This window comes from Euprymna scolopes, unplaced genomic scaffold (genome assembly GCF_053919585.1).
Source record: "Euprymna scolopes isolate OS-2025 unplaced genomic scaffold, ASM5391958v1 sca1, whole genome shotgun sequence".
NCBI lineage: Eukaryota > Metazoa > Mollusca > Cephalopoda > Sepiida > Sepiolidae > Euprymna > Euprymna scolopes.
In genome coordinates this window covers 840,745-850,744 of record NW_027633102.1, presented here as the reverse complement: position 1 = coordinate 850,744, position 10,000 = coordinate 840,745, and the positions used below count along the sequence as shown (strand labels likewise).

Below are 10,000 nucleotides of genomic sequence, written 5' to 3'. Positions count from 1 at the left end.
TTGCGGAAGGCGTCCAAGTGAGCGGCGGCGACGCCAGGAGGCCCCCGGGGTCGACTCCGCGGCCCCCGGGTCGGTGTGCGGGCCTCCAGAGCTCGATAAAGTAGTGGTGTCGCTAGCGGTCGAGAAGGCACTTTTCGACGCCTACTGCCACCCCCACATGGCGGTAGGTGTAAAATCGGAATAGACCGGACCAGGAATGTCGAGGGGGAAAAAAATGACAAAGTCCTGGTGTGCCTAGGCGTCGAGAAGGCACTTTGCGACGCCTACCGACATCCCCATGTGGCAGTAGGCGTAAAACTGGAAAATCGCCGACCAGAAATGTCGCTTCGTATAATCGACGTTTTTTTTGACCACCATTTTCAGGTGTCGGAGGTGGGTCTGGACGAATACCAACACCATTTCTGGGGTTTTCCAGTTTGAAAGTTTTATAAAACATGTTCGGTAGGAAGCACACTTTGGTGTGTCGGTTCGTCGGAGCAGCGACTCTTTGCCTCGTGGTGGTCCGGAACGTCTCTACGGGCTTGTCGCAAAGGCGTCAGAAAGTGGCATCTCCGCCGCCTAGGGCTGTCACCGTTATCGCTGTCGCCGCGCTCCAACTTGTTTTGATCCGCCGCCTTCGTTCCTGCCAACCGTGCGCCCGCTCATCGTCGTTAGGTTATAATACGTGGTACGTGTGTGTGCTTCTCCGTGGACCTAGGGCTGCTCGACGTGTCGAACGATATGTTGGAACAACTAACGGCTCCTTTTCCTGGTTCCATAGTCGTCGTGGTACCCGCGTCGTCAGCCATATCTATGTCCACCATGTTTAGCCGATACGTTTGCTGCAGCTTCTGCTTCCGCCTCAGCGTTCGCCGCTCTCAGCCGCCGCTGTTGTTGCTGCCGTTCTGCCATTCAACCACTACCTGCGAATCTTTCGATGATCGGCCGAACGACCCATCGCTGTGCGACCGATAAATCCTCCGGATTAGGGAGAAACGCCGCCGCTCTCTGCCGCCGTCGAACGGAAAAACGTACATTGTAACGAACGAACGAACGAACGAACGAATTAACGAACGAGCGAACAAACAAACAAAAATAGCCGCGGGGGATGCACTATGTAGATCCTGATCCCCTTGTAACCATACGTACGTTGTTCGATGCTCTCCCGTCCTGGAAGTCGCCGCAGCAAACAGGAGGATGAGCAGCAGCAGGCGCCGCCGCCGTAACCGCCGCCTGCCTGCCGCCTCCTACTCCTGTCAGCGTCCGATCTCACAGCCGTGTGAACGTTCGCTGACACCCGATTTCTTTCCGTCTGGCAAAACCTTGGACGTCCCGCTCGCGGTACACGTGCTGCAGCGACTTCTCGTCCGACAACGCATAAGCGTCGACGTCTGCCGCCGCATCTTCTGATACGTGGACGGTGATAGCGCTAGTCCCTTCTTGCGCCACCTCCACCTTTGTTAGCGCCAAAGAAGATCGATCGAGCAGTCGTGGTCGCAGTCGATTAACCCGTTTTCACCGTCCGCAGTTCCCAAGCCGCCGATCAAGTCGTTGCTCTTCTTGTTCGTTCTTCCCATACCGTCGATTTGCACGGCTGCCGGATGAGCCATCCTCTGTCCGGCGAAGCGCTCACGTCAGTGATCGATACTTGCACCGACAGTCCTCCCGCTCGCGACTCGGTGCTCGAATCGGACTCGTTCGTTTTTATCTCGATGCGATTGTGAAAAGGGGGACCGGTCGTCAATGTCGTGTGTGTCGACGATGTTGTTCGCCCGGTCCGCCGCGTTGTTGTCGTTTTTTTTTTTTTTTTTTTCCCCTAACGTTCGCCGTCGCACGGACGAAAGGGTGAGAAAAAAAAAAAAGCTCGAAAAAGCCGCCCAAAAAAATCGGACCGAGGAGCCGCTTGCGAGAACGCGCCATGTGCACGTTGTCTCTCCTCGGTTTTCCGAGCACGAACACGACGCCGGTCGGTCGGTCGGTCGACGAAGGCGACGACGAAGGTGACGGGAAAATTTACGCCGCCGCTGCCCTGGTCCAGCTCCTCCCCGATGACGGCTGTGATGTTGACGTTGACGTTGGCGACGACGACGACGACGACGGAGACGACGACGACGACGAGACGGCATCGATGGCGACCACGATGACGACGACCTCGACGAGTTCAGTCTGCACCTTGACCTCCGATGTCCGTGTGCACTGCCGTCGTGCTGTTTGTCGTTTGTCGTATGTATCGCTGTCAAGGGTGCCGTTGTCGTTGTTGTTGTCGACGTTGTTGCTTGCTCTCTCGTCTCGGTCGGTTGGTACGTTGATGACGACGACGACGACGACGAAGACGACGACGACGACGACGAGACGGCATCGATGGCGACCACGATGACGACGACCTCGACGATTCCAGTCTGCACCTTGACCTCCGATGTCCGTGTGCACTGCCGTCGTGCTGTTTGTCGTTTGTCGTATGTATCGCTGTCAAGGGTGCCGTTGTCGATGTTGTTGTTGTCGACGCTGTCGTCTGTTCTCTCTTCTCGGCCGGCTGTGACGTGGACGTTGACGACGACGACGACGAGACGGAATCGATGGCGACCACGATGACGACGACCTCGGCGAGTTCAGTCTGCACCTTGACCCTCGATGTCCGTGTGCACTGCCGTCGTGCTGCTTGTCGTTTGTCGTATGTATCGCTGTCAAGGGTGCCGTTGTCGTTGTTGTTGTCGACGTTGGTCGCTTTCGTTCTTTGAGTCTCGGTCTCGGTCCAAGTCAGGGGAGAAACAAAAAAGAGGCCATCAGCGCGGGCAGCGCGCTTCTACTGACGGCGAACCCCCTCGAAAAATAAATAAACACGTGCCCGTCGTTGTAGTTGTCTGTCTTATGTCGGTCGGTCGGTCGGTCGGTCTGTCGTTCTGTCGAAACAAAGTCCCAAATTCCAACGATACCTGGTTGATCCTGCCAGTAGTCATATGCTTGTCTCAAAGCTTAAGCCATGCAAGTGTAAGTTCACGCCACGCATTAGAACGGGCGAAACCGCGAATGGCTCAGGAACCGGACCTAATCCTCGGGACCGTATTCCTCCTCGGAGGCGATGGATAACTGTGGCAATTCTAGAGCTAATACATGTGACACAGGCCGCGATCGGTCGGCGCGCCGTCGTCGCCACGCCTCGCGCGCTGGCACCCGCGTCGGCCGTTCCGGGTCGCGGCGCTACATATTAGACTGAGACCGATGCGCGTCATTCCGTCCTCCCGTCGTCGGCGTTCCCGCTCGCGGGTCCGTTCGGTGGCGGGGCTCATAGGGCGGCGCGCTCCGCTTTGGTGACTCTGGATAACTCACTGGTCGATCGCACGAGCTTTCACGCCCGGCGACGGGTCTCTCGAGGGTCCGCCCTATCAACTGTCGACGGTCGGTTAAGTGCCTACCGTGGTTACTACGGGTAACGGGGAATCGGGGTTCGATTCCGGAGAGGGAGCATGCGAAACGGCTACCACATCCAAGGAAGGCAGCAGGCGCGCAAATTACCCACTCCCGGCACGGGGAGGTAGTGACGAAAAATAACGACGCGGGACTCTGTCGAGGCCCCGCGATCGGAATGAGTACACTTCAAATCCGTTAACGAGGACCAACCGGAGGGCAAGTCTGGTGCCAGCAGCCGCGGTAATTCCAGCTCCGGTAGCGTATATTAAAGTTGTTGCGGTTAAAAAGCTCGTAGTCCGAACTCGGGTTCGTGGTCGCGCAAGCGGCCCCGGGGCGGCGGCGCCATCGTCCGTCGTTGACTTTGGTCGTCCGTTCGCATTCCCGGCCCTTTCCGCCGGTGTCAACCGCTAGCATACCCGCCACGCGGTCCTGCCGGCGAGGTGGACGAGGAGGTCGTGATCGGGATCCGGGAAAAAAAAACAAGTGGTCGTCGGTTCGGTTCCGGGAGTAGTCTAACGGGGGGGTGCTACGTGTGTGTGTTTGGGTGCGTTCATTCGCATCCCCGCACTCTGACCCCCGCGCTTCTCTCCCTCTCCCTTTCCGCGCGTTCCTCTTTTTTTTGAACCCCCCGGTCCGCTCCGAGTCCCTGCTTCGTGTCTTGTCTGCGCGCGTGTTGCGGTCGGCGGTTTCTCCTCCAAGGGTGCTCTTAACCGAGTGTCCGCGGCGGCCGGTACGTTCACTTTGAAAAAATTAGAGTGCTCAGAGCGGGCTGTTCAAGCTTGCATACGATAAGCATGGAATGATGGAAGAGGGCCTCGTCTACGTCTGTCGGTCTCCGTCTACGGCGAGGCAATGATCGAAGGGAGCGGTCGGGGCCACTCGTATTGCGACGTTAGAGGTGAAATTCTTGGATCGTCGCAAGACGAACTGCAGCGATGGCGTGTGGCAAGCACGTTTTCCTCGATCAAGAGCGAAAGTCGGAGGTTCGAAGACGATCAGATACCGTCGTAGTTCCGACCGTAAACGATGCCGACCGGCGATCCGCCGGCGTTCGCTTCCATGACCCGGCGGGTAGCCTGCGGGAAACCAGAGTTCGGTTCCGGGGGGAGTATGGTTGCAAAGCTGAAACTTAAAGGAATTGACGGAAGGGCACCACCAGGAGTGGAGCCTGCGGCTTAATTTGACTCAACACGGGAAAACTCACCCGGTCCGGACACCGGTAGGATTGACAGATCGATAGCTCTTTCTCGATTCGGTGGGTGGTGCATGGCCGTTCTTAGTTGGTGGAGCGATCCGTCTGGTTGATTCCGATAACGAACGAGACTCCGGCCTGCTAACTAGTGCGCCGATGTCAGTGATTTTTACGGCGGGCTCGGCGTCCTCCGTGGCGCTCGGGTCCGGGTCGGTTTTCTCACGCACTTCTTAGAGGGACGGGTGGCAGAAAGCCACACGAGGCGGAGCGATAACAGGTCTGTGATGCCCTTAGATGTCCGGGGCCGCACGCGCGCTACACTGGAGGTATCAGCGGGGACTTCGCCCCGGCCCGAGAGGGTTGGGAAACCTCTGAACCACCTCCCGTGATAGGGATCGGGGCCTGTAACCAACCCCGTGAACGAGGAATTCCCGGTAGGCGCGGGTCAACAGCCCGCGTCGATCACGTCCCTGCCCTTTGTACACACCGCCCGTCGCTACTACCGATCGAACGGTCCGGTGAGGTCCTCGGATCTGGCCGACGACGCCGCCGGGCAGTGCGCGACGTGTCCGTCACGACACTCGTGCATCTACGCCTCGGCGTTCGATGCCTGGAGAAGACGACCGAACCCGATCGTTTAGAGGAAGTAAAAGTCGTAACAAGGTTTCCGTAGGTGAACCTGCGGAAGGATCATTACCGTTTTCCCGTTCGAGACTGGTTTGTTGTTTTCCGGCCTACCTCCTCTGTCTGTCGGCGTCAACGCCTCGAATGCGCGCAAACAAACCTATAAAAGGCGGAGCGAGAGATAGATTTGTGGTGACGCGGAGGTTTTTAAAGCCCCAGCTCTTCTTGCTTGCTTCCGCGTCTTACCACCTGTTTGTTTTTTCGCCCACCGCAAGTGATGGCCGCTTCTTCTTTGCCTTGTCGCCGCTTTATCGTTTTTTGTTTTTTTGCAGCCGCTGTGCCACCGCCGCTAGCTAAAAACAAACTACTCGCGACATTGCAATGCCGTCACGCCTCCTCGCACAGACCTCCTCGCACACTACTAAATCTATATAAACAAAAACTAATATAAAAAAACCCAAGTGCTGAACCCTGGACGGGGGATCACTCGGCTCGTCCGTCGATGAAGAGCGCGGCCAGCCGCGAGAACTGATGCGAATTGCAGGACTCAGTGAACATCGACACCTCGAACGCACATTGCGGCCCCGAGATCCCTTGTCTCGGGGCCACGTCCGGTCGAGAGGCGGAACGTTACATGTCTTTCTCCGTTAACGAAACGACATCTTGCCGTCCCCGTGCCCGCCCGGTCCTCGGCACGGTGGTAACCGGGACGTCGCAGGAGCGAGTGACGAGGGGGAAGAAAAATAAAAAAAGAATTGACTCCTTTCAATGTCTTTTTTTTTTTTAAAACCCTCTCCGGCCTCCTCCTTCGTCTCCCGCTGGCAGACCGCGGAGTCTTTTCCCTTTTCGACCGCGTGAAGAAACACTGTGGAGGAGGAGCAGGAGGAGTCTGTCCGAAAGCAGCCGAAGGGAGAACAAAACAAAAAAAAAGCACCGACCTAACCGACTGCCGACGTAAGCGCCGCCTGCTCGTCTCGCTCTCTGCCTCATGAAGGTGTCTCTCAGCGACGCCTCGAGCAGCGCGACGAGCACGGCCGTCGCACCGTAAAAAGGTGGCCGCGTCGTAGGCAACGTCGGATGGGGAGGACCCAGGCTTTTTTTTAATTGTTGGCTTCTTCATTTTCGGTCGGACGGGCGCTATATCGGCCAGCCGTCGTCACACGGAGGGTACCGATCGAGATTCCTCTCCTCCAAACACCACACTCTACTAAAAACCGCCGCCCTCGGCTCGGACGAGACGACCCGCTGAACTTAAGCATATCGCTAAGCGGAGGAAAAGAAACCAACCGGGATTCCCTTAGTAACGGCGAGTGAACCGGGAGAAGCCCAACGCCGAATCCCGTCGCAAGTAAAAGGCTTCGGGACGTGTGGCGCATGGGTCGAAGGCAGCCGTTCGTTTTCGTCTCGCATAGTTCGGAGTTCCCTCGATCGGGGCCGCCCGCGGCGGGTGCCAGGCCCATTCGGTGCGGACGGCGAGCGACGGCCTTCGATCCGAGAGTCGGGTTGCTTGGGAACGCAGCCCAAATCGGGTGGTAAGCTCCATCCAAGGCTAAATACCGGGACGAGCCGATAGTCGACAAGTACCGTGAGGGAAAGTTGAAAAGAACTTTGGCCGCGATCGCGGGGGGACTCAGTCCGGTGCTGCCTAGGCTCGAGCCCAAACTCGATGTGTGTTCTTGAAAGAGAGGCCGTCGCGGCACAGGTCGTCGTTCGTCGTGTCCGCGGGGGACTCGTTCCCCGCGGTTCCAGCTTTTGTGCCCGCGTCGCCGACGAAGGAGACGGGCCGCGTGGATAGCGGGAAGGGAAACGTGGTGACGACCGTGGCGTCGGTAGGTGGCTGCGTCGGTTGGCTGCGACGGAGGGGACTCGTCCTCTCGATCGCTGCTGCCGCCGGGCCCTAACCCGCCGCATCCGTCGCCGCCGCTTCTTCTTTCCTCCTGCTCCCTCCGCGCGCGACTCCGCTGCACCCGTCCCCTTCATCATCGCTCGGCGTAATCATGGCGCGGGCGCTTCGGCGCGACCTCCGCGCGGCCGGCACCGGACGCACTTCCCCTCCGGTCCGTCGTCGCGACCCGTTCCCGGCGTGCAGGTCGAACACGCGGGTTTTTTTCCGTAGGCGGCAGGCGTTTCATCACCCTGAAAACCCCCGTCTTCCCACCTTGTGAAGTCGGGGGCCACCGGCCGTCGGGGCCCGCGAACGTAACTGCCCCTTTCTGCCGGGAACGGAGGAAATCTGACACGATCCGTTACACGTGGCGAGCCGGTCCGTTTTGATCCCGCCGGAAGTCGCGTGCGGGCGACGCACTCTGTGTGTCGCTCCTTAGGCGCCCCACCGTCTCGGGCGCGTGCGCGATGAGAGGCGGGATAGGACTGGCGCGGCCTCGCCGTCACGCACCTCGCCGACGTTTCGGGTTCTTGTCGGGGGCAACCCCGCCCGCGCCCGTTTCCGTTTCCGGAGAGGTCGCTCGGCGACGCTTTTTTACTCGAGCCGCCCGCCACCCCGGGTCAGCGACGTGCATCGGCAACCCACCCGACCCGTCTTGAAACACGGACCGAGGAGTCCTGGCCGTTCGCGAGTCGTAGGGGCCACCTCTGACTAACCCCGAAGGCGAAGCGAAAGCGAGAGAGCGTGTAGGAGGGCGTCGATCGGGAGAGGTGTCGTGGCAAAGTCGTCCGGGGTCGTCGGGGGGTGTCGTCGGTCTCGTGCCGTCGTCTTCTCCTCGCCTCACCCGCCTCCGAGCCGTGCCCGATCCCGCCGGCGCGGCGTTTTCGGCCTTCCGCCGTCGCTGCTGCGGTGCCCGCAACTTTTCCTTTTTTCTCTCTTCCCGAGAGAGATAGGAGAGGGAAGGCTCGTGGCTGACGTGCGGTTGTTTTTCCCTCCTCCCCGAGAGGGGACCGGCGCATCATCCAAAAAGGGGAATTGCCGGGCGCCAGCTTCCATATCCTCCTTCCGCCCATCGGTGAGATCCCGCGGCTTGAACTAGTCCTATTTTGTCGTCGAGTTTAGGCGCTGCGCGCGGGCGCATCACCCCCGGGTCGGTTTCCCCTTTTTCCGAGTACGACTCGGCCGACTCTGGCGTAGCGAGCGACCAGGGACCCGAAAGATGGCGATCCACGCCCGGTCGGGATGAAGCCAGAGGAAACTCTGGTGGAAGTCCGAAGCGCCTCTGACGTGCAAATCGATCGTCGGAACCGGGTGTAGGGGCGAAAGACCAATCGAGCCGTCTAGTAGCTGGTTCCCTCCGAAGTTTCCCTCAGGATAGCTGGCGCTCGATCGTCGCAATTCCATCCGGTAAAGCGAACGATTGGAGGCCCCGGGGCCGTTCACGGCCTCGACCTACTCTCGAACTCGGAACGGGTGGAACGGGCCGACTCTCCCGAACGACGGAGCCGACCCATCCGGCCGCCGCCGCCAGCACGCTTCGCTGGGCGGTTGGTCACCTCGAATGCGAGTGCCAAGTGGGCCACTTTTGGTAAGCAGAACTGGCGCTGTGGGATGAACCAAACGTCCGGCTAAGGTGCCTAACGCGACGCCCATGAGATCCCCGAAAGGGTGTCGGTCGATATAGACAGCAGGACGGTGGCCACGGAAGTCGGAATCCGCTAAGGAGTGTGTAACAACTCACCTGCCGAATCGACCGGCCCCGAAAATGGATGGCGCTGGAGCGACGGACCGATGCCGGACCGTCGCGGCGAGGAGCGATGAACTTTCGCGCCGAAACGATGCCGCGACGAGTAGGAGGGCGCCGCGGCGAGCACGGAAGCCTAGGGCGCGAGCCCGGGTGGAGCCGACCGCGGGTGCAGATCTCGGTGGTAGTAGCAAATATTCGAACGAGACCTTCGAAGACCGAAGTGGAGAAGGGTTCCGTGCCAACGGCGGTCGAGCACGGGTCAGTCGGTCCTAAGACGCGGGCGAAAGTCTTCCCGAAAGGCGCCGGATCCGTTATGAAAGTGAAAGCGATCGAATCGAATCGAATCAAAAGCCCAAACAAAAACAAAGCGGCCGGCCTCCCGTCGAAAGGGAATCGGGTTAATATTCCCGAACCCGGACTCGGAGAGGGCCCGGGGGTGGCGACGCTGTCGGCAGCGATGTCGGCGGCGCCCGTCGCTTCCCGGGCGAAACCGCGGTGACGCAAGCGAGCCCGGAGACGTCGCCGGGAGCCCCGGGAAGAGTTCTCTCTTCTTCGTAAAGGACCATGTCCGTGGAATCGGCTCGTCCGGAGATACGGAAAAGGTACCTGTAGAGCGCCGCGGCTCGGGCGGCGTCCGGTGCGCTTTCGGCGGCCCTGGAAAATCCGGGTCCGGTTTTCGCAGCTCTCGAGTCGGTCCGTACCCACCATCCGCAGCAGGTCTCCAAGGTGTACAGCCTCTCGTCGATGGCATCAATGTAGGTAAGGGAAGTCGGCAAAATGGATCCGTACCTTCGGAAGAAGGATTGGCTCCGAGGACCGGGTCGGTCGGGCCGTGCCCGCGCGAAGCGAGGAACCGGTACGGGGCTGTAGCGTTCGCTCCGTTCGCGCTTTGCGGCGAAGGCATAGGGGCCGCGGCGGTCCGTTGTGCGGCGGCGTGTTCCGGTCGAGCGGTCGCGGTCAAGCGAGCGTGTGTTGCGGGTCGGAGAGCGATACGGGTGGGAGTCCGCCGTCGGGCGGCAGGAGTGTGGCGTCGACCAAAAACGGCGGGGGACCGTCGGCGGGGGTCGTCTTTCTGGCGGCGGCGGTTCAAGCGGCTTTTCTGCGGGGTGCTTCGCTCCGGGGTCGGGGTGGCGGCGGGCGGCTCCAATCCGTTCGTCGCAACGTC

The 10,000-nt window shown here is 60.0% G+C and overlaps 2 non-coding genes and 1 pseudogene across 2 annotated transcripts in view; all 3 read left to right on the top strand.

Moving 5' to 3' along the window:
* Positions 1–2,909: 2,909 nt before the first annotated feature.
* On the top strand, positions 2,910–5,275 carry LOC145273522 (small subunit ribosomal RNA; annotated as a pseudogene).
* Positions 5,276–5,670: 395 nt separating this feature from the next.
* On the top strand, positions 5,671–5,828 carry LOC145273317 (5.8S ribosomal RNA). The gene has a single exon (XR_013866312.1). It is a non-coding gene; the product is annotated as a 5.8S ribosomal RNA (ribosomal RNA).
* A 593-nt stretch (positions 5,829–6,421) lies between these two features.
* Positions 6,422–10,000, top strand: part of LOC145273243 (large subunit ribosomal RNA) — a 5,665-nt gene continuing 2,086 nt past the window's right edge. Inside the window, exon 1 of the ribosomal RNA XR_013866268.1 lies at positions 6,422–10,000. This exon is cut by the window's right edge and continues 2,086 nt beyond it. This is a non-coding gene — a ribosomal RNA (large subunit ribosomal RNA).